Genomic DNA, 25,069 nt, shown 5'->3' on the forward strand with positions numbered 1-25,069 from the left:
AAATTCCTTCGAAATTCAAGAAAATGGAAATTAATTTCTTGATGAATACTTTGTATTGCAGTGAATTTATCTTTCTCTGGCATCCAACTAAAATTCCAACTCGGACATTCATTTTGACATTTAATTACATGACTACTTTAGACTGTCAACTGTTTATGTATATATCTTTATTTCCATGACTAGGTTGTAATATCTGGAGGCAAAGCATGACTTTAGCTCATTTTTGAGTTTTCTACTGCAGGCATCTTATGCAAAAGAAGTGTTCAATAAACTCTTGCTGAATGTACCAGTAAGTTAATGAATAAACCTGGATTTATTTTTATCATTGGAAACTTGTGGTGTATACATTTAATTTTTCTTAGCCAATAGCTGCAAGTACTTGCTTTAGCCCACCTCATTCTGATGCTGCTGATAGAGCAGTATTGGCTACAGCTGAGTGGGGCTTTCTACTGCCCTTTCCTAGTGAGAATTGAATTAATTGGCTTATAGTGTATGGTAATTAATCTTCTGTGTTATTTTTAAAATTGAATCTGCCTTCCATTGTTATTTAACCTTTCTTGGAATGTGCCCTATTTATATCTTCACAGCAACATATGAAAAAAGATTTTTTTTACATACATATGAGAAATATATATATTAATATAGATCCTTAATAAATTATGATAGGTTTGATACCTCCTCAAAAATGAAACAGGGCTTGCATGTTTAAATCGTGATCCCCTAATTAACTAGATGAAGGGAATCCTTTCACAATGTGCATGTATGTTAAATCCCCATTATGTACACTTTAAACATCTTACAATTTTCTGTCATTTATACCTCGATAAAGCTGAAATTAAAAAAAAAAAAGTGTGAGTCCCTAAAAAGCAAGATTGTCTTGCCATTGTTAAAACAGAGCACCTTCTGAAGAAAGAAAATTTTCCCTTTTGCTGTCTTTGCTTTTTATGCCTTGTGCAGTTTTTGCTTGCACCGTATTTATTCCTCTGCCTTTTGGCCAGGAAGCTGGAGTTTATGATCTGGTTTCCCTTAAGCTGATTACCTTGCGAGCAGACATGAGCACTGAGTTGGAGGAAGAGATAAAGGGCTTGTAATTAACTTTATGTCTGTGGGGTGAGATGTGTGGAGCAGTGAGCGTTCAGCTTGCTTTGGCCTCCTGTCTACTCATACAGTACAAAGGACATACAACATTCTTTTTCTTGTATGATTGAGGTCTACTGGCACTCATTTTACTGTTAAGTAAAAGTTCATGCCCCACTTACTCAAGAGGAATGTTGAAAGTTATTCCCCTTTTCCTGTTTTTTTGTTTGTTTGTTTGTTTTTTTGCCACTATATGCACTACTCTTGAGAAGGTCTCCCATTTAGTGCCTCAGCCACTCTTAGAACCACCCACATGTATGGAATCAGAGTTTTGATTTTTAAAATTGAACTTTCAATGTGGGGTCAGAGATAGGGTGCAAGATTTAGTCAAAAAATTTTCATTTTAACTAAACAATGAATAATTTTTACTATCAATATGTTCCGTGTAATATTTGGGATATACTTATACTAAAATTTTTTTTTGTTTTTATGAAAGGCAAATTTGTGTCTCATATTTAATCTGTAACCCTATTCTGGTAAACCCATGTTTATGCACAGGAAATGCATTGATCATGATAATGTTCAAAGAACTACTGAGTGACGGCTCACTTTGGTTACTGCACTTGTGTCCATCTTAAGGAAGGAGAGGACTTATAAACTCAAAGAGTATTAGAACTAGAAGGAAGCTGGTGAAGGTTTAGTTTTGCTCTAGATTTTTGTAGTTAAGGAAATTCACATCCAGAAACATTAAGTCGCTTTGTAAGATCACACAGTTAGTGAGAGAGCCAGAACTGGAACTCGATGTGCAGCAGTCGGTCTGCTGCATGTCTTTCCTTCAGCGATCGTATATAAGTCACTTATGTTTTTGTGTTGACCCTTAATTGCTTTGGTTGCCACCCTCCCATGATCATTCTGTTATCATGCTGTCCTTCAGTCCCCAGATCTACTATGTGGTGGGCAAAGCCATTCTCTTGAGACACCCTTGGCTTTCTTTCTGAGGGCCACATAACTGTTGAAAGCCACCATTTGGTTGTATTCCCTGTGATGATGCCAAAAGCCTGTAGTTCGATGTGTTTTTATTCCTTTTAAGATCTTATTAACATTTTTGTCCCTTTTGAGTTTTTGTAAGATGCTCTGATTAAAGTGGACTTACTAAGAGTAATTCCACAATAGCCAAGTATTGTTTTATTGAAAGCCTGTGTGCTTTGTGTGGCCTACCGCTATGAAATGCATCATCCCTTTGTATTTTGGTAGAACAAATGTGGAAGATATGTGGTAAGGACCAATGTCAGTAGATAGGTGTATGTGACTTGTCCTTTAGAGATGTGTCCTTATAAAACACTGGGTTATTTTATCATTATTTAAAAAAACATTTGTGCCTGTTTAGGAAAGCAGCCTTGAAAATGAATATGCATCCTCTGACTGCCACTAGAATACCATATTTCAGAACCCCTAATCTTATTTTTTCATAGCTTTGTTGATTAATTCATATAAAGCCTTACCAGTTGCCAGATCAAAGCATAATAATAAAGTTAGTTGCCAAGAGACTAAAAAATCTGTTTGTTCTTATAAACTGCAGTTCATCTATTCTGCTCTGATCCCACCTGCTCTGGGCAGCTGATCAAATCTTATGTGGGTAACCATCTAGTTACGTATCTCCCATGTATCCGGATTATTAAAAGCAAAGACAGGGTCTCAATCAGCTAACTAAAGCTGATGCTGAAGTATTTTTATTCTTTCTGAACTACTCATAATGTGGAAAGAATGAGACACAGAAATAGGTCATGATTTCAATGTTCACTTGAGATACCTAAGAATTTTTTAACATAATCCATGGTTGCAGTCAGGATTTCTTTGTTTCTTGTAATGTGTGATTACTTTTTATAATGAATCTTACCACTGCAAAGGAGCGATTGCAATCGTGAGTGAAAAGGTTTAGCAGCCCTTGAAAAGATAAGGTATTGTCTTCCACTCAGATACTGGAGACCAAATGTGTCCAAACAAGCTTCTGGCTGTTCCTGGCTGAGCTTCTGTCATAATGCACAAGGCCAACTCTTCATCACCCCTGCTCTCCTAGGGCACTGAGGACCTTGAAGTAGTATTTCCTCAGGGAGTGACTCAGCCCTGTATTCCTGAGCTCTTGCTTGATTGTGGAGGAGCTGACAGGGCTAGTTTTTAGTCTCTACTACTGCTGATAATTAACTGTGGTATTACACCAGTGGTTCTCAACCGTGGCTGATTTTGGCCCCTTCCTACCTGGGGGACATTTGGCAATGTCTGCAGACATTTTTGGTTGTCACAACTGGCATTTAGTGGGCAGAGGCCAGGGATGCTGCTAAACATCTCACAGTGCACAGGACAGCTTGTCACAACAAAAGATTATACTGTCAAAAATGTCAGTGGTGCCAAGGCTGAGATACCTTGCATTAAACAGATCACTGAATCTCTCTGGCCTGCAGTTTCCTGAGTTACATATTCTCTCCATCAGATAGTTTCCTAAGCCTAACTCCACCACTGTTGTCTTTCTAACCCTTTTCTTACCTCAGTTCTAAGTCATTAAATATGGAGTATGGCCCAGGCCTGAGGACCACTGCCCTCAGGGATCACAGAGTGATGTCCTCGTGGAGGGGCCGGGTTGGCCATATGAGAGGAATGGATTTTGTGGGGACAGCCCGTCAATAGAAAGTGAGAGCCATGGCTGCAGAGCCTGTCTGTCGTGTGATTCAGCATAGGTGGAAGCCTGCTGGAAAGACCACAGAGAGTGTTGTGGCTTTGTCCATAAATGCCTCGGAGACCTGAGCTCGCAGTACTTTGGCATGGTGAGCTCCTGGCTGACCAGGAGTGTCCACTTTTCAAAGATCCCGCTGGCCACCACGCCCTTGTGCCAGAGGTGCCTCAGATGCTAGAGTCTCCCAAGGAACTGCACAGTTTCTTCATTAATACCCTGTTTCCTGCCTCTCTGGGAGGTTAAAAGTCAACGACAAAAAACCCCTACCCCGAGTTATCAATCCATTTCCCACCCAGGTTAGGAATCCTCATTGATTACACTTACAGTATCACGTAACTTAAGGGCTGGTCGCACCTTAGAAACCATGGATAATTGATAGCAGAAAAGGTTCTAGAAGATTGTCTCCTGGCTCCCCATCATGTTATTTCTGTGCCCCTATGCTAATATTTCTTGATTTTAACCAGTTGTAAGATGAGTAATCCAAAATCGTGTTGTTTTGTTGTTCAAAGGAAGTGACTTTCAGATGGGACTTTACTAACAACTAGTGTCTCTTCTTTGAACCCTTCTGAAATATCACTGGCAGTAAAACAAGTGTATTATGATTTTCACCTACATTAAAGTCCAGAAATATCTCGTGCCTGCTATGGCTACGTGCCAGCTACCAGTTAAAGGCCATCATTTCTTGCTTGTATTGCTGCTTTTCTGGTCTCATTCTTGCCCCTGTCATGTGCTTGCCTCCTCCCAGTCCATTCCTCACACAAAGCCAGTGATCTTTAAAAAGTATAAATCAGATCATATGCTTCTTCTGGTTAAAGTTCCCTAGTCACTTCATACTGCAGTTGATATAATATCCAAATTTTCTAAATATGGTCTATGAGGGGCCCTGCGATCTGAGCCCTGCTGGCCTCCAAGACCTCTGCTCATCCCTGTGCCTCCATCATCCAGCCTCATCTACTTCCTTTCTGCTCCTTGGAAATGCCAAGCTCATTACTTCTTCAGAGCCTTTGTGCTTGCCCTTAACTCTTTCTCAATGCTTTATCTCCAGATCTTTAGCTGGCTGGTCCCTTGGTTCATTCAGATTTAATTTCAAATGTCACCCCCTGAGAGAGGCCTTCCCTGATCACTCTGTGGAAAAGAGCCTCAAGTCACTCTCTATCCTATTATTGTGTTATTGTCTTCACAGCACTTATTACTATTGGAAATTATTTTACTTTTCTGTTCACTTATTTATTGTCTGTCTCTTCTCACTAAAATGTTCTCTCTGTGAGGGCAGGGGCTTTCTGTTTTGTGAACTACTATATGCTTAGCACCTAGAATGATGCCTGGCTCATGATGAATGCTAAATAATGTATGACTGACAGAGTAAGTAAGTAAATGTTGGTGTTAGAGAAGATTGCTTGACAAATTCAGTCCTATTTAGTTCCTGTTGTGTCCTACACGTTGGACTTTATTTTTTAAACTAAAACCAGAATGTCAGTTTATTGACATATGAGAAATGGAACTGTTAAGCGACTAGATTCTTTGCTTTGAGGACTAAGGTACTGGCTTCCTGTAGAAAAAAACTCCATGGGAAGCAGATATAAAAGAAAGCTACTTGCTAAGTACAGACTCAGGGCACAGGGACTTAGAAATCAAAAAGATCGAAGAGCTCTAATGTTGGAAGAGGCCTGAAAGATCACTATGGTAATTGCTCCTCAAAACTGGCTGTCCAGGAAAATTGCATAGGGAGATTTTATTTAAAGCATACCCGCAAAACAAAACAAAACAAAACAAAACAAAACATATTTTTCAGTCTCTCCTTTGGAGATTCTAATTTTTCAGGTTTTGTGTTAGGTCTGGGGAATCCATGTTTTATTTAAAATGCTGCTATGGTGATTGACATTGAACAACCAGGTTTAGGAACCCATGACTGAGCCCATCTCTGTTCCCAGGTGAATAAACTGAGGCTCAAAGAGATTATGTACCTCACTCAGAGCCACATATCTAGTGAGCAGGCAGCTGGCACTCGACCCACCCTGTCTTCTCTCTGTGCTCTTCATAAAACAGTAAGAAAGATTCTTTGGAACAGAGCAGCACAGACTCGGAAGTTGTTGGTTTATTACTTTTTTTCTTTATTTACACGTCACTAACCAGTCTGGTGTCAAACAGGAAATGCATACAGCATAGTTTTTGTTTTTTATTACCAGGTGTCAGATCAATTAGCTTTCAGATCTTGGGGCTGTAGAGTGATGATCAAATTGTAGTTCTGGAACCAACAACATCAATGCTATCTAGAAACTCGGTAGAAATGCAGATGCCCACCCCAGACATACTGAGTCTACAGGGTTTTAGACTGTAGGAGGAAGCTTATTATAAAGGCCAATGTCCTGGGCCCCCTCTCAGAGATCCTAATTCAAGTGAAACCTAGGACTTCAGTCTACAGGGTTTTAGACTCAGTATGTCTGGGGTGGGCATCTGCATTTCTACCGAGTTTCTAGCTAGTGTTGGTGTTTGGGGCCCACAGTCTATTTTAAAGCCATCCAGATGATTCTGATATACGGTGAAGCTTGAGAACCACTGTTCACAGGGACAGTTTACAAGCCAACCATTAGTTAGAACTGCTGGCCTCGGCTTTTTAGTTGGTGACTCATTAACATCGAGGCCTTAACTTAAGCCAGCCATCTGCTTTCCTTGGTGACATTTATTCAAACCAGGGACTATAGTTATAAATCTTCATTAGAATGCCATACACAAGAAAGGAGAGGGGAATGGATTGATACTTAATTTGAAGTGTGTGTGAAGCACCATGCTTGAGGCTATTGCTTATTATCTCATTTAATTCTTACAACCATCCTGCTATGTAGGTATTATCACCTCTCCTTTACAGATTTGGAAACTGCAGCTAATAGAAGTTAGATATAGTCTTTTCTACAGATTATTTGCCCAGCTATAGTTGTACATTTTGCTGTTTTCTTCCTAGAGCAGCTGCTCTCAAACCTTATTATATACAACCAGGGATCCCCTGGGAAGCTTATTATAAAGGCCAATGCCCTGGGCCCCCTCTCAGAGATCCTAATTCAGGTGGAACCTAGGACTTCAGATTTTCATCAGGTGATCCAGCTGCCAGTGGCATCAGACCAGACTCAGAGAAATTCTGTCCTGAAGCTGTTTTCTTCCTAGAGCAGCTGCTCTCAAACCTTATTATATACAACCAGGGATCCCCTGGGAAGCTTATTATAAAGGCCAATGCCCTGGGCCCCCTCTCAGAGATCCTAATTCAGGTGGAACCTAGGACTTCAGATTTTCATCAGGTGATCCAGCTGCCAGTGGCATCAGACCAGACTCAGAGAAATTCTGTCCTGAAACCACTCACTCTTTACTCAGTTATTGCCCCTCAAGGTTCCTCTGAGGTTCTGTGGTTCTTCAGTGTTTCATGCTCACAGGCCTTGGGCGCTGGATGGGGACTTTGGCAGAAGAAATATGAACAAGGGAGGAGTGAGCTTGAGAGCCCGCACAGAGACATCTCTCGTATGCCTGGCTGTTTATGCTCACTCTGCTGCCTCTTAGATCCCAGGCCATGTTTTGGCTTTGAGTAACTTGTGATCCTTTTTGTTCTCTACCCCAAATTGTGCAACTTTTCTTATAGCAACTTCACCCTTGAGTTGGTGGGGTGCACAGATGTGAGCAATTTTTTCCAGGCTGTAATGAATATCTCTCCAGTACTGAGTTACTTCAGCCTTTGAGATCAGCAAAGATGTTTCATTTGTTCTATAATAAGAGCCTTTATCAGGAGTAGAATTGACATATTTACTGAATTAGTTGTCATTCCATTAGGAGACAATGATTTGGTGCCATCATGAAGGAAAAAAGTAAGATACAAATTTAAAAAGAATCTCAAGTATGATAGTTGATGTCCTTCATGAAGTAGCTTGCTGATTTCTGTCCAAACATTTAAAAGTAGCTACTGACATAAATACTATAACATTTCCATCATGTAAAAAATATGAGTGTATCAAAAGATGGTGGAACTCTACCAGGCTTTTGCCCGGAGGAGAAGTCAGCAATGTTGAAATATTAAATTCTTTTAATATGTCTTGGTTCCTGAAATAAATAGTGGACAAGGGTGGAAGGAAATTTATGAAAGCAAACATTTCAGCTTTCTGGGATTCTCTGTATGTAAGGCAAATTATTTTTGCCAGTAAGAAAATAACCAAGGTACAGGTTAGGTTTCTAAGAATAATTTGTTTTGCCACTGATGTTAGATTTGACAATAAGTGAGTACAGTAGTTAAAGCTTCCAATTATTGAGAACTTACTATGTATTAGGAATTATACAAACTTCTCTCATTTAATCCTCAACAGACTTTCAAAGTAGATATTTTCCTTCATTTTATAGATGATATTAACAGGCTCGAAAGGATTGAGTAACTTTTCCAGTGCTGGGACTGGGGTCTCCAGGGATGCAGAACTTCCAGTGCTGAAACTGAGACAGTCCAGGGTAAACTGGGATGGTTGGTAACCTGAGTGCCACCCAGCTACTGAGGGACAGTTATAGTTAGGAAGTAAGCCCAGTGTGTTCTGAACTGTCTGACAGATGGTTCATAATATTGAAACTTGCTGATTGGCCTCACAGAGAGCCCTTCAGAACATTTCTTGGTACCCATTTTCCTCTATTTTACACACAGTTTTAATAAGCTTGGTTATTTGGTTTCCAAGTGCCTTGTCAGTTAGAAACTGCACATTGGAACGGGGAAGGGATGATTTTAAAAAGGTGTGATTTCTATGGTGAGAAACAGCTGACTGACAGCAAAGGTGTGGGCAGGGAGAATGAAATATAAACTAATGAAAGATGAAATCAATACAGAGACAGGGGCAATATACCTTAATAAGAAGAGCTATTATTGAACACTTAGTATGTTCCAAACACTCTTTTACGCACTTTTTAGGTATTACATAATCAAATTATTACAAAATAGTCCTGTTCCGCAGATGAGGAAATTGAGGCATAGTAGGATTAAGTAACTTGCTGAAGGTCACACAGCCAGAGAGTGGTAAAGTCAGGTTCAAAGCCTGTCTCCAGAGCCCAGGCTCTTAACATCCTGTTTCAGTGTCGGTCCTAGATCCTGAACATGTAGCACAGCGAGTGAGTGATGTTTATTGTGATGCCCTGAATCATTTGAGAAAAAAAAAAATTAAAGCACAGGCATTCCGTTTTATTTTGTATTTATTAATTTTTAAAATTTTATCAATGTTATACGTGAACATAGATCTACGTATCTATGTCCAAAAAAAGGCTTGTTGCAAAACAAACAAACAAAAAACAAAATAAACAGAGTCCCCTCCCCCCAACTCATTTCCTCCTCCCCAGAGTCATCCGCTTTCAATTCTTGCAGTTAGTTGACTCTTGCTGGTAGTTGATCTTGTCTCTAAATGTCATATGTCCATTTCTTTGGTCAATTTTTCGGCTTTAGGAATTATCTATTGACATTTGACTGTGGAAGAAGAGAATTTTAGCTTATTTCTCCGCCTGCTCCTGCCACACATGTATACCATTTCTATTCCCTCCTTCTCCCAACAGTACATCATAGTTTTTAGTTGGATCAGTATGTTGTGGGCTCCTTTTTTATCTTTAGGCTTTTCCTTCTGGGTTAGGAAGGTTACGCAGAGACGATATCATTTGAACACCTGCTGTGGAGAATGTGTGCATTCTAGAAGTTAGCATGTAGGTGGGGGGGTGGAAGTATCTCAGTATTTATTATGTAGCGTCTCACTGACATATTTATTATGTGGTCTGCCCCTGTCTCCACTGAAGTGTCTCCATTGGTTTGCCTCCGAGGGCCTCCAAGAGTTTGGCCCTCAGAGTGTTACTCTCTCCAGAGAATAAACCTTTGACTTCTTCCAGAGCTGGAGGAGTCATAAGGCTGGGATCTAAGCAGACTCTCACCATTTTTAGCCCCAACTTTACCCTCTTTCACCTCCAGAGGTGTTTTTGGCTCTGAAAGCCTGAGCTTTTCTGGAGATTCTGTGATGAGTTGATTCTTGGTTTTCCCTATTGGCAGATAAGGTGTCAGCTTTGCTGGTCTGCTAATTGGTTACCTCTTGTCCATCTACCTTCTAGCTTCCAATATTTTGTTGCTCCTATTTTCACTTGTTTTCTCTCTGTCCTGGTGAGTTTACGTCTAAAAGAAATAAAATTCCCTTTATTGTGATATTAGTGAGATTTGGGGAAGTAGCAGAGCAAAATGTGTGTGCTTCGTAAGCCATCTATATCCTGAAGTCTGAAAGATGTTTTAGAAACCTTTCAAGGCAAGGGAGTCAAAAAAAGGTTTTGTTGCTCTACTGGGAAGACTGATAGTTTTGTGGAAAATGGGGTGGTCTAGATTTTACTTGCTGCTCAGAGTGTAGTTATAGGACTAGGAGCATCAGTATTACCAGGGCATTGCCTGAGTGCTTGTTAGAAATGCAGAATCCTGGGCCCCAGCCAGACATAATTGAATCAGAATTAGCATTTTAGCAAAATCCCTAGAAGAGTTCTATGCACATTGAAGGTTGAGAAGTACTAATGTGAAACTTACTCGACTTCTACTGTAGACTAAGTTGACTCTAATGAATTTTAATCTGGGGTTTTAAAATCTTGGTACATTCCCCTACTAAGTTATTCTCCAAATTCTAGAGGTTGCCACGAGATAAAAGGTATATAAGTTTTTATGAAAATGCACCCTTTCTCCCTTTATAAACTCTTGTCTGTACATCTGAGCCAGTATGAAATGTGAAACAAAAATTTTGTGTCAGACTGGTTATGTTCGGGCTTTTTTAGTTGCCCACAGTTCTCGAGGTTGGTGATGGGATTTTGGTGATGAGATTTTGTAGACTGGATAGGCTGAGTCTTCAGTCATGCTTTTTGCTGCTAAAGTGAGAGGGCGTCTTCTCCTAGAGGCAAAGGTTTTTTATGTCCAGCATCTATCTCAGTGACAGGTAAGTGTTCAACAACTGGTTGTAGGATGAGTGAATCAAATAAGACACAATTCCTATCTTCAAAATATTCACCAATCAACAAGAAATAAATTGGATATTTATCATACGGGGTTGACCAGGTCAAAGAAAGAGTAAGCACAGAGAAGGGGCATCTAACTTAGCATTGCTCCTCAGAATAAGGAGCCAAAGGGCTGAATCTCTTGGTGAATAGAGCTTGGTGGATTCAGAGTAGTGGTTTTCACTTTAGCACATATCAGAATCACCTGGAGGCTCATTAAAATACAGACTGCTGTGCCCATCTTTAGAATTTCTGATTCAGTAGGCCTGGGTGGGCCCAAGAATGTGCAATACTAACAAATCTCTACATGATACTGATGATGCTAATTTCATATTTTGAAAACCATTGGTTAGAGAATTATAAATAGTTCTGGTGGCTGCAGGGAGGAGGTAAGGAGGAGGCAGGAGGAGACAGGGAGCGGTATGCAATACTGAAGGCAGAAGCTTAAGGAGTAAGGATTTCATCGTGGAAGTTGCGGGGAGCCATTGGCAGGTTTTACAGAGGAGAGTGATGGACCCCTTTTTACCTTTTGCAAAGATCACTCGGGGTACAGTGTGAAGGGTGGCTCAGTGGCAAGGCCAGGTTGGGGGCCAGAAAATCCATAAGTGATTGGTTGTAGCCATTCAGATAAAAAATAATAAAAACTTGGAATAAAAGCAAGAGGAGCAAAGATTCCTAGAACTTGATGGTCGGTTGGAAGTAGGAGGGGAAAAGAGGGAGGAGTCTGTGTGGAGCATCAGATTTCTGGCTGGGTGTGTGTGTTGGGACTGCATTAATCAAGACACAAGGAGAGAAGTGGAGGTGAGAGTAAAGGAGGTAAGTTGAGGACCAGACATGTTGAATTCGAGATGCTAACAAGCTATCTGGGTGTCCCTTTCCTCCTTCAGACAGTTTTACTTATGGGTCTGGAGGTCAGGAGTGAGAATTCTGGGTAAGTCATCTAGCCCCATCTCTTCTGCCACTTTCATTTGTTGTCCTTTATTGTTTGTTTGGTTCAGGCATTGTATTTGCAAATGTATGACCTCTGAAGGGCTTGAGAATGAGATACTTTTAAAGTTGTTTTCTCAACAAATGTTCAATTTTTTTGATTGGGGAAAAGGAAAGCTTTGAAGTCCCAGTCTTACCCTAGAAGAGGTTAATACAGGCAGGCGCCTTCTGTCTGAGAGGCCAGTCAAATTAGGTTTCAGTAAGCTTGAAAGGGTAAAATCACTTGACTGGTCTGCAGACCATATGACAAACAGCTGAGACTAATTAGCTGGATTGTGGGTTTTTATAGAGATGCCTGATTTTGAAAGTTGATGAAGCAAACTGCTTTTCAAAAGACTCTTTTGAAAAACCTTTGCAAGTTGGCTATTCTGACTTTAACATTTCTCTTTGCATTAGACAAAAAGTACCCTTTTTGAAGAGGACATGTGATTGGAAGTTGTCTAATTGTTGAAGTGCTGAGAGGTCCAGTCTTGAAGGCTTAGAAAAACAACCAACAGTTTGTACTTTGTCAAGGTATGGTTTTGTATTTATCTTTTCTCTCTCTCTCTCTCTTTTTTAGTAGAGGTTTCGGGTTCTGCTACTTTCAGGCACTTAAAGTACATGCAATTTAACATAGAATGCCGTTGCACATATTAGTGTGTTTTTAAACCAAATACTTCAAGACGTCTGCTAAATTTCTTGGGTTAAGTGTGAAAAGTACATTTTCTATTACCAGAGAGTGGGTATGAATACTGACTGCATTTTTTCTTCCTTTTCTGTACTTTAATAAAGTAACTGGTTTTTATTCTTATATAATTTGTTGAACAACAGCTGATTAAGAAATTAAATTACTCGAAGAGTCTTGTCATCCTGAAGATCTTATTCACAAAAATTCAAGCTTATTGGGATTTTTGTTGTTAATATTATGAATAGCTTTAATGGAGGAAAGCTTTATGTTACATATGTGTTTAAGTATAAGGCGTATTTCTCCTATGAATTAAGTTTGCCTTTAAATTAATTTTGTTAGGTTTGGTAATGGCATTGTGGTTATGTAAGGAAAGATCTGTATATTTTAGGACTGATGAGTGACAGTATGCAGGAGTGGAAAATCTGGGTGATGAGTCTGATGGAACATTTCATTTCATTATACAATTCTTTCTTTTGAATATGTACGGCTCATTTTCTAGGGCTGCTATAACGAAGTACTACATACACCCTGCGTGGCTTAAACAACAGAAATTTGTTGTCTCACAGTTCTAGAGGCTAGAACCTTGAGATCAAGGTGTCGGCAGGGTTGGCTCCTTAGGGCTATGAAGGAAGGATCAGTTCCAGACCTCCTTTCTTGGCTTGTAGATGGTTGTCTTTTCCTGTGTTTCTTTGTATCCTCTTCTCTTTATGCGTGTGTGTCCAGATTTCTTCTTCTCATAAGAACACCAGTCATATTGGATTAGGGTCCACCTACTTGATTATCTCTCTACAGGCCCTCTCTCCAAATAAGGCCACATTCTGAGGTACTGGGTGTTGGGACTTCAACATATGAATTTGGGGGCCACACAGTTCGACTCAGAACAGATAAGTCAGAAAGATTTCATTATATTACATTTTAAAGATTTGCCTCCTGGTGCTTTCAATAAACATTTATCAAGCCGAGTGTCTAGACTCTACTGGATGTTGAACGTATGAAGATGAATGGGACATGGTCTCTGCCCACTACCATTGGTTAGAGCAGGTGACTGGACGTAACTTGCTGCGTGTGTGTGTGTGTGTGTGTTTACTTATCTCTTCCATCATGCTGTGGCCACTTTCACAGTCGGGTGTCCCTAGGGACACAATCATAGTCCTGCCTCATGGGCAGCCTGGTATCCTTTGCAAGGCACCTGGAAGGCCTCTCTTTCTCTCGAACACCTTCGAGATAAGAAAGGATTGGAAGGACCCTTAACACTCATCTAGTCCAGCCTCCTCATTTCACAGGTGAAGAAACGGCGGCTGAGAAGTGCTAAAGTCTTCTCAGTGTCAGAGCCAAGGCAGTGTGCTGACCAACACGTCATTTTGTTTTCTTTGCCACAGGTTCATGCTTTTTATCTAGAAGTGAACTCAGAATCCCATTATCAGATGTCACTGTGAGAAATAGTCTCATAAAAGGGTGACATTCTCTTCTCTGTCAGGGTTCTTGGATTATAGGTACAAAAAAAAAAAAAAACGCTTTGGGGAGGAGTGTTTATTCATGAGGCCATTATACCCCATAGAATGCCCAGGTTGCATTTAATGCATCCCAAAGGGGTTTACCCTCATCTTGGCTGCTTTCTCTTACCATTTTTTCTTGCTCTTTCTAGATATAGTGTTCAGTGACCCAGCAGTTCAAAAAAGAAGAAAAAACAATTTTTCTTCTTTCTTGCTGCTGCTGCTGCCCACAGGAACTGTGGCAGAAAGAGAATGCTGATGAAACCCTGCCGGCCAGCAGGATGCACCATGGCAACTAGGACCTGCATACGTTAGCACATCCTGGAGCCCAGGGCTGCCTCTGCTGCTCTTTCAGCTTCTGCCCTCTCTAGACTTTCAGTACCTGAGTTCTCAAAAAGGAAATGCTTACTTACCACTTCCCTCAGTCTCTGTTTTCTCTTTTTAGGATTAAATCTTCCTGAGACATCTGCCCATCTTTTGCTACTCTTTCCTTCTTCCTCCTGAATTTTGTTTGTTTGGAGCTGGAGCTCAGAGTATAGTATACGTGGTAGCTGATGAGTCAAGTAACATGCTCATTAAAAACAAAAGCTAATCTTTGCGGAAGCTATCATTCTTTTGTGCTGTCTTTGCAAAAGGGCACCTTCCTGCTTTCTTCTACACTCCTGGTGTTGCTGTAACATAGTGGGGGCCTGGCTCTCTGGGCAGAGCAGAGGCTGGATTCAGTGGGGATTGGAGAGTAGGGGGGTGATGAATGAGATGAAGGTGCTGCTTGAGAGATGAACTTGCATTGCTACTGCTTCCCTGGAAGCAGGAGCTGCTTTACTCAAACACATGCAAATCATCCCAGAGCTGAGAGCTCCGAATTTTTTGTTTGTTCATTTGTTTGTTTTCCTGTTTTCTCCATTTCGTGCTCGATTAGTTGTGTCTTCTCTCTGATGTAATCTGCTCAGGAATCCTTTAGCTACGAGTAAGAGATTAATCATTCAGCAAATATTAAGTGAATCTCCTTTCTTCACAAGGAGAAAGCCCAGACCACTTTAAGCTCTCACCTCTGTGCTGTGGTGACTGACCCAGCCTGTGGACTGACAGTTGTCTGAAAAATCTCGTCCTCATATCCTCCTTGGCTCTCTCTTGCTGCTCCTTCCATTTTAGCTCTCTCTTCTCTCTAAAAGGCCATCTTATCTCTCCCTTGACCTCAGAAAATCAACTATGTTGATGATTCTAAAATCCATATTGTTAGCCCTTATTTTTCTTTTGAGCCCTTGTGCAGTTTTCCAAATGCCAATTAAACCTAACTTCCTGGATATCTCTGAGATGCGAGGGACATTTAATTGGTCATGTACCATACAGTATGATGTAGTTGAGAGTGTGTCTGGGTTCAAATCTTGGCTCTGCCTTTTATTGTCTGTGCGAGCTTAGAGAACTTACTTAACTTTCCTGTGCATCAGTTTTCTTATCTGTAAATTAGCTCACAGGGTTGTTGTGAGGATCAAATGAGTTACTATTTTAAAGGGCTTAGAAAAGTACTCAGTAAATGTTAGTTATAATCATCTCAAACCACCTTTTTCTCTCTTACTTAATGATAATACCATTTATTCAGTTATCAAACTAAAAGTTTGGGATATCTTTAACTCCTAGACCGGTTGGTTAAGAAGTTATTCTGATTTTTCTACCTCCTAAATATGTCTCGAATTAATCCCATGCTCTTCATCCCCACTGTCACTGACACAATTCACGCACCATCTCTCCCTGTAGCCTCCTGATCCTCTTGTATTCCTAGTCTCCACGTGGCTGCCAGAAAGATCTTCCTCAGGCACAAACCTTGTGTTCCTCTCCTTTATAAAAGTCTGCAGTGGCTTTCCACTGCCCAGAGGGTAACAGGCAAACATGTTAGTGCCACGGTAGAGTCCTTGTAGGCCTAGGTCCCAAACGCCCATCTTTTCAGTCTCTATTTGGACACATCCTCTCCTGCCCCTGTGCACACTTTAGCCACATCCATTTGCTAGGTCCCCTTAATGCATCATAACCTTTTCCATCTTATTCCTTTGCAAGTACAAATACCCGCACCCTCACCCGCACCCCCACCCCCACCCCGCCCCTCACTCTCACCCTCCCAGTCAGTCACCCAGCACTTGCTTCCTTCTCATGTCTCTAAGCCTGGTCTGAGTTTAGACCATTGTGCTTTAATGTCAGACAGTCCTACCTAATCCCATCAAAAATCAGTTGCGCCTTTCATCAGATTGACATCAATGATCATTTTGTTCATAGTTTCTGTTCTCTTTGAAGGGTGATGCTTATTTGACTTATGGTGTGAAGTCCTTTACCACATCATCCTGTGAACTGTCTGTTCAATACTGGAAAGGGAAAAACAAAATGTAATATTTTCAGTTTAATAAATCATTAGAATTAGTGGCTAAGTAATAAATAGAAGATATATATATATGATGTCACTTACATAGTGACAAAAATATTAAGTATCAATAAGTCTCAAGATGTGTAAGCACTTTATGAAGATTATTTATTGGCAAAATTTTTAAAGGCATTGAAAATATGTAAATAAATGGAGTGATATACTTGTATGTGGATAGGCAGATTCAATATCTTCAATACGTCTGTCTTCTCAATTTGAGCTATAGATTTAATGCAATCCCAATTAAAGTCTCCATAAGGTTTCTGAGGAACTTAGATGAGAGTGTGAAAGGTCAAGAATGTCCACAGTAGGTGGAGGGGACTGGTTCTCCCAGACAGAAAGTTGTATCATAAAGTCATAGTAATGAAGGCCTTGTGACCCTGGCCCAGGGGTAGTGAAAATGACCAAAAGAACAGAAAAGAGAGCCCTGAAATGGATCTGCTCATATATGTTGAATCACTAGGGAAAGGACAATTTTTTTTCAATAAATGATGCTATGACAGTTAAGTATCCTTCAGGAGAAAACAGTGACATTGGATGCCTATATACACCATAAAAAATTACTAATGGATAAAAGACTTAAATGTGAAAGGCAGCACCTTTAGAAAATAATGTAGAAGAATATCTTTATCATGTTAGGGAAAGCATTTTTCAACATGATATAAATAGAAATAACTATAAAAGAACAGACTGATAGATTTGACTACTTGAAAACTGAGCCATTTAAAAAGTGGAGAGATGAACCAAAAACAGGAAGAAGATATTTGCAATGTCTATAACTGACAAAGGACTAGTATCAGGAATATATAAGAACTCTTTTCTACATGTCCATAAGAAAAAGACAACCCAATATAAACATAGGGAAAAACATGAATGTGCTTTTCCATAAGACGAAATTGAATGGCCAAAAAATTTAAAGAAGATGCTCAACCATATTAACAATCAGAGAAATGCTAATTTGGATCGCAATGTGTTACCATTTTGAGAAGTCTGACAACAAACACCAAATGTTGTTGGAGATGTGAAGTTGAGAATGTCAAATAACTATACTGGACAACAGTTTGGCGTTATCTTGTGCTATTGAACCTGCATATACCTATACCCCAGGAATTTCACTTTTTGTGTTTACTCCAGAGCAGAGCTGCTTCTATGATATGCCCTGAAATAGTTCAGATGTATGGAGATACTGAACCCCTCTTCTCTCAGTGTGGGTGGGTAGGGCCTGGCATTGCTGGAGCCCCCAGATGTGTTGCCCTTGATCATGAACATTTTCCCCAGTTTGTCATACAAATAGTGTGGAAAAGGTTGAGAAGAAATTTCCTGGAGAAACTCTTCCTGGCATGCATCTGGAGACACACACGTGCATATTTATAGCATTATTATTTTAAAAGAGAGCAAAAACATGGGGGATGTGGTTTAGTTAAGCTAATTCTTCTCTGAAAACCCACAGGCATTAAATAATTACAGAAGGTTTTGGCATGTCATTTCTTAACATCAGTGATAAAAGTGGTAACTATTTCAAGCCAAGTGAGAGAGACAAAGAGGCCAAAGGAAGATATTACACCTGGCCAGTATGTATTTTCATTAACTTGTAGTCAGGTGGGTGGTGTATGATGATGAGCAAAGTCTAGGATTTGAATCTGAGTAGCTGCCTTAATAAAGGCTCCCCAAAGGAGAGAATGTTGTGGAAGCAAAGTGACATCCATTTGTCTTTGCTGACATTGTCCTTTTACGTACTACCAGATAAGTATCTTATGACAGAGGAATGATGTCTACAAATGAAATTTCATCAGAACAGCAGGGACCGTGTATCATGTTCTGTGTAATTTGGTTTGGTTGAGAACAGCCTGCTGTGATCCTTGGTCTTACATGTTCCCTGTTCTGTGGTTTGTACATTCTTGGCTTTCCTTTTCGACCTTTTACTATTGGCCCCTCTGCCTCTGTTCCAAGGACTGAGATAAATATGAGACAATAGGGAATAGGGATGGTTTTCAAGCATTTCTGTGACTCCTTACCCCTAACACTCAACCTGTTCTAATCTAATCTCATTCTCTCTCTCTTTCAAAAATATGATATCCATCCTTAAAAATCTTATGTCCACCCCAACTTTCTCCCTTTCCCCCACTTTAAATGTCCCATTTCTGTCTGTAACACCATTGTGCTATCCTGGACACCCAGCTTCATTCTTTGGAGTTATTTCTTTTGATGCTTCCTCTTTGACCCAGTGTGGCAATGCATTCTGTTATTTTTAAATTAATGTCTCTTTGGTCCCTTTGTCTCATTCCCACTGCTGCTGCCCTTGTCTAGGCTTTAAGGAATGAGAGGTGATACAGAGTAAGCTGCCACCTTTACCCCATTTAACTTTCTCACAGCTACTCAAGATTTTTAACCTAGAATCATACAGCATAGAATGTTTGTGTAGTGAAGAGACCATTGAGTTCAAATCTCTGATTTCATGTTCGAAAAAACAAGGCCTGGAGAGGAGTGGTCACCCACGTTGGATCACACACAGATGGTAGGAGAGCTGGAGCTAGAACTCCACAGTCTGACATGTTGTCATCCAGCCCTCTTCAACTTGCCACATTACTTCGTAAGCATTCCCTTGAGTTTATAGTTGTGTATTTCTCCTGTGTCCCTCTGACTGTAAATTTTGAAGGTAAGAATGATATCTTATTCACTTTTGTAGGCTCTGAAGTAGTTAACAAGGCTTCTCAATATTTGTTAAATTGAAGTCAAAACATGCTCTTGCACTGAACATACTACCTTTCCTAATACTCACTATCTAGCTAAATCCTTCCTGACTTTGAAAATGCTTAACTCAGGCCTTGGTTCCTGCTTGAAGTCTTGGTCAGATAACTCCTTCTTTCTCTTCTCCCAGGGTGCTTTTTGTCTTATAAAACCACCATCTTACATGTACCCAGAAGTTTATAGTTTATAAAATGCATTCACATAGTGTATCCTTGATTCCTTCCGATAATCTTGCTAGATAAATATTTCCATATTGCAGAAACAGGCTGGGAGAGGTTACATGACTTGCCGTAGTTCACACAGCTAGGAAGTAAGTAGCAGAGTTCAAATGTTCTGACTTCAAGCCCATTTCACTTTTGATGTCCTGCGCTAGGGGGTCGACATGGTGTACCAGACATTTTGCAACCTAATTATCTTATCTTACTTGTCTTGTGTTGAAAATGAGTTCATTTTGTATCCTCATCCCAATTACCAACTTCTTGAGAGGAGTGTTAGGTCACATATTTCTTTCATGCCCTTCATAGTTGCCAGCACAGTGCTGGGCACATAGAAGTTGCTTATCAAATACAGTTGAGTTGAATGAAAATATAATTTAATTCACACAAAAAAAGAGCAGCTGTCACTGGAACCCCCAAAACGAATTTTGAGTCACTGCTGAATGAAATCAGCAGGGAACAGAGGGAACCAGGGGAAGGAAGAGGTGTTTGGAGAAAGCCAAATGGTTGACACAATTAGCAGTCGAGTGACAGCTGGCCTGTTGTCAGTCCTGTCGTGGAGAAGCAACACACAGAAAGACAGTCTTCAGGAAATAAACAAGTCTGCTGGACAAATGAGACACACTCATGAGATGGGAGGGGAATCGTCAGAAGTAGCATACAAATTAAGCAAGGTAAAGCGCTCAGACATATTGAGAAGATATTGGTTAAAGGAATATCCAGAGTAGGATGTGGCTCATAAGGACAGGGTGTGAGTGGGGTGGGTAATGGAAAGATAATTTAGCTTAGTTTGTGATCATTCTGTTAATTACTGAGGCTGTGAGAAAAGGAAAATAAATAGGTTAGGATGTTTTCATTGAAACAAATTCCCTTCCCTCTTATTTACTATGGCCATCAGTAGGACCTCTGCCCTGAACCCAGAACCACTTGTGGTCAGAAGTGAAGGGAACCCAGTTAATTATATGTGTCAACTGTTCTCAGAAGTGTCTTGTGATGACCAACTCCATGGATTTTCTGGTACTGCCCCATTTCACAGATTCTTGTGCATTTACCCTATACAACAGTGAGATGCTTTAGAAATTCTAATACTTTGACAACTAAACTATATTTCCAATTCCACCTTTTCCCGAAAGGGTCACAAAAGTCCACTGACAGACCACATGCCCCAGATCACACTACATTTTCTGAGTTCATAAACATTTTGTATCTAAACAAAAGAGTAAAACCTTTTCTGCTAGAATGCATGTGGAAAATGTCCAATTTCTTAATAGAAGTGTACACATGTTCTTTTATGAGCTGCCTCCTCCAGAGAACATAAGATTAATACCTTTTAGATTAGAAGTAGAACTTTAAAACTGTTCCTTCCTGTGTCAGAAATGTTAATAGTGTAGAACTATTTTAGAGGAGTTTAAGGAATGTGTATCTCAATGCTTAGAGGCACCAGCAATTAAGGGAAATTATTTCAAATTAAAACTTGTAATTTCTATGCAGAATAATTTTCTCTATCACATTCTATGTAGTAGACTCTAAAATGTAAATATGTAAAAGCTTTACTTGGATATTCATTTATGCATTTTTAAGATGATTTCTCATTTCTAGGAAAATTGATTAGTATCATCGGAATTTACTGGTAGGTGTTTTAATTTATTTTCAGTGCTTGATAGCTATATAGCGATTGTATTTTTATGTGAGGTACAAATACATATGGGAAAGTTTAACTTAAAAAGGATATCATTGATAGCATCTTTTTTTAATGGAAAGATAATTCCTGAGGTCAAAACATTCAACTTACAAACTCTGGCAAACAAATTTGTTGGTATGTGGAGGTTAACTTTATACTTTAAAAAGTGGACTTATTAAACTATGACTATAGAATTATGAGATTGAGTTTGTGTGTAGCTTATAAGACCTTTTCCACTACTTTACAGTCACCTCTTTCATGTATAGAATCTAATTTCCTCCTCATTAAAAAGTTATTTAATATCGCTTTTCTTCAATTTCCTCCAAACACAAACAAAATTCCTAAAGTTGTTGCTTATCAATTTCTTCTAAACTCATGGATGCTTACATATTTATGGTGTTCCTTTCAAGTGTTTTATGCTCCTCTTTCTTTACACTCTTGGCTTCTCTTAATAATTCATAGTCTCTTTGTGAACACAGAATCTTTATTTTGTGTTAATAAATCGACATAGAAGTTTTTTTATCCACTCTTTTTTAAACAAGTACCTCTAGATTCTTTCTGAGTGCCCACTCACTTTAACATCTATATTCTTAGACTCCTATCTTTAAATATCTTTCTTAGAAATGCATTCAGGAAAGAGAAGCTTGATTCTCATAGGTTCCCTTATCCCAGGCTTGGCTGATGACAAAAACAAGGTATGGGTTTGGGGGACCAAGTTCTAACCTAAATGCTTGGCTGTCCATCTGCTTAGTGCAGGAGGAGGAAACTTAGTGAAGGAACTTGGCTGGAAGATTAGGGAGAGCCTTGAAAATGGGATGGGCTAAACAGGGAAAAGCAAGTGGATGGAATAAATTGCCCTGATTTAGAAGTTAAGAGAGTCTCTCTGGCTTTTGATAAAGTGACAACTACTTGGACCTTTTCTAGATATTGTTCCTCCTGGCTCTGATGAGCTAAGTGGCCTCCCCAGTCTGTATGACTAGCTTTCCTCTTGAATTCCTAGACCCTTCTCCCCCAAATCCATAAGCCACCTCTCCCATTTTTGAACTGCTTCTTAGTTTGTTGGTGTTTGAGTTTGACGTAACTTTGACAGCCTGTCTGGGGCTTTCATTTGTATTTAACTCCCTTGTGGCTCAAAGTTGGTTCTATGGCACCTTTAGGTGAGGCTGCCTGCTCTGGTAGGCAACACTAGGGTGTTGCTCTTTTCTCCTTTCCTGTAACTTTCTAATGGTTTTAAGTAGCAATGCTTTTATATACAGGCATACCTCGTTTTATTGTGCTTCACTTTATCTCACTTCACAAATTTGCATCTTTTACAAATTGAAGAATTATGGCAACCCTGTGTCAAGTAAGACTCTTGGCATCATTTTTCCAACAGGCTCAGATGATGATTAGAATTTATGACAATAAATATTTTTTTAATTAGGGTATGCATATTTTTTAGACATAACACATTTGCACATTAAATCGACCACAGTGTAAACATAACTTTTATATTCGCTGAGAAACGAAAATATTTGCATGACTCACTTTATTGCTTAATTTGCTTTATTGTGGTTCTCTGGGAGCAAACTTGCACCATCTCCAAAGCCAAGGTACATCTGTAAAACATTCTTCATGACAAAGCCATTAGCAGTGACAAGGGGTTCCGTGGATAAAATACAATGCTAGCAATTTCTTCTAAATTCATAGACAAAGATCAAGTTAATGGAGGGGATTTTAGTATAAAGTGTTCTCTAACATAGCACAAAATAATATATTCTCAATTATTCTGTTTGCAGTATCAACATTTTATTATATTCTTCAAAGACTGTCTTGACTTTTCAGGGTTCCACCCAACCATAGTCTCTTGAGTCCATCAAGACTAATCTGGATGTATATTCTGATGGCCCCAGTTTATCCATTTAGATGCAGAAAAGAATCACCAATGTTGTTGGTTACAAACATCTTCCCAACAGTTCCCCTTTTCAAGGACGCTGGCTTCCTCTTCCAAGGGATTTTGCAGTCTCTTGGTTCACTTCTGGCCAGTTTGATCTAGATTTTCCCAGGACTCTTCAGTCTTAGACCCTTCCTTCCCCATGAGTGACCAATGATCATTGTTCCCAAGACTCTTTCCTATAGACTTTCTCTCTCAAGGTCCAGGTAAGCCCTTCTTGGAATTCTCACCAGGCACAGCCAGTACATTTCATATTTTCTCTCCCAGATGAGAAGAATTTTAAAGTTGTGGTAAGTGGAGTAGATTTGAGAGATGGCATCTTTAGGAGTTGCTGAGTCAAAAAGCCTGGCAGACCTTATAGATGAGTCATCAGTCTAAGGTGTTTAGGCAAACAGGACGTGTTTGGCTACAAAGCTGAAGACAAATGAGATGATTCAGAGATAATTGAAGGTGGAGCTTTCTGCATTGGTTTTCTAAATGTGTACGGCTGGGCTCTTGTTAGGTCCTTGTTGGGTCCACAGGTCTTGGAGGTGGGGTCTTACCTTCGTTCCTTTCATCAGAATGATTCTACTTTCATCCGTTTCATATGTTAGAGTTCATTTAAAGAAACTTGCTATAGAAAAGGGCAATCAGCTGGATCAGAGCAGTTTTCTGAGGCAATGTAAGGTTTGCTGCAATGACATTATATTGGTTTCTGAGACCCTATGTAGTAATATCCAGCTGGCTGTGAAGACATTGATCTGCTATGGACAAGAAGTAACTCAAACTTAGAATAGCTCTCATTTATAGAAGTCAGACAAGAAGGTCCCCAAATATAAAATCATCTTTATAGTGATCTATAATAAAATGTTATGATATAACATATTATGTTCATTCTTTATTTCTCAACTGACTGTCCTAACAGAATGAAAGCAAATATGTGTTGAACAGATGTCCCAGAGTCTTGCTGTCATTTATTGAGTGTGACTCACATATGCTTCCTTAAATGTTTTCACAAGAGTGGACACATAAATCCACATTAAACCTTAAAAAAAAGAAAGAAAAAGAGAAAAGGCTAGTGTAAATCAGTCTTCTCAATGAAACATTTATAAGAATTTCAAACATGTATACCCTAAAGGCAGAAGCAAATAACAGCAAAGCAGCATAAGTGAATAATTTGGAGATCTCTAAATTTGGTATATGACTAATTTGAATGTAAGAATTTTTATTCCAATACAACTTAACTCATCTTAGCAAATCCCTCAAAATTTGATATTATGCAGACCACATTTACTGACTAAAATACAATAAAATTAGAAATCAACAATAACAAAAAAGCCAACTGTGATCTGAGAGGCTGATTTAGAAATTGGCTGGATGGCTGCAAGTATATTGTAGTTCCTCAGTCCTTTTGAATAAGTAAACTCAAGGCACACCTCATTCTATACACAGCTGCTGATAGATATGCAAACAGTCTGTTTTAAGACTGCATGCTGAATAGGTGAAACAAGGAAAGATTTCCTGAGAATCAATAAGTATATCTGATTAGACTCTATCCATTAGGTAAATTTCCTTTTCTTTCCTTTTGATTCAGCTATTAGAGAATATGATATTTAGGAACCAGTTCAACACATTATAGATATATTAACGGAGAGAGTAGACCTGAGGAGGACCAAAAAGACCCATAACTAGTTGTCTAAAGCCTATTGACAATGGGAAAGGCTAAGAATCCTCGTATAACTGTTTTAGTGGTGTTAAAACATCAAGAAATGGATTTTATTTTCTGAGCCTATTTCAGTATTTTTAAAATTTTTAAAACTTTTTAAATAAAAAATTTTAATTGATTTTTATTTAAAAATTTTAAAAATGGAGGTATAATTAACATACAATATTGTGATAGTTTCAAGTATAAAACATTATGTTTTAATATTTGTATATATAGTGAAATGATCACCACAATAAGTCTGGTTAACACCCATCGCCACATGGAGTTACAGAATTTATTTTTTGTGATGAGAACTTGAGATTTACTCTCTTAGCAACTTTCAAATATGCAATACAGCAATATTAACAATAGTCACCATTCTATATATTACATCCCGATGACTCATTTTATAACTGGGAATTTGTGCCTTTTGAC

General features: G+C 39.2%; 1 protein-coding gene across 2 annotated transcripts in view; it reads left to right on the top strand.

Annotated features, from left to right (window-relative positions):
* RAB27A (RAB27A, member RAS oncogene family) overlaps positions 1-25,069 on the top strand; it is a 66,543-nt gene that overhangs the window by 2,755 nt on the left and 38,719 nt on the right. Inside the window, exon 2 of one of the 2 annotated variants that reach the window (XM_015596144.2) lies at positions 12,200-12,316. The exons of the other annotated variant lie outside the window; for it this stretch is intronic. The gene's annotated coding sequence lies outside the window, so the exon portion shown is untranslated. The remainder of the gene's footprint in view (positions 1-12,199; positions 12,317-25,069) is intronic. 2 annotated transcript variants of the gene reach the window in all.

Source organism: Pteropus alecto, unplaced genomic scaffold (assembly GCF_000325575.1).
Source record: "Pteropus alecto unplaced genomic scaffold, ASM32557v1 scaffold86, whole genome shotgun sequence".
Taxonomy (NCBI): domain Eukaryota; kingdom Metazoa; phylum Chordata; class Mammalia; order Chiroptera; family Pteropodidae; genus Pteropus; species Pteropus alecto.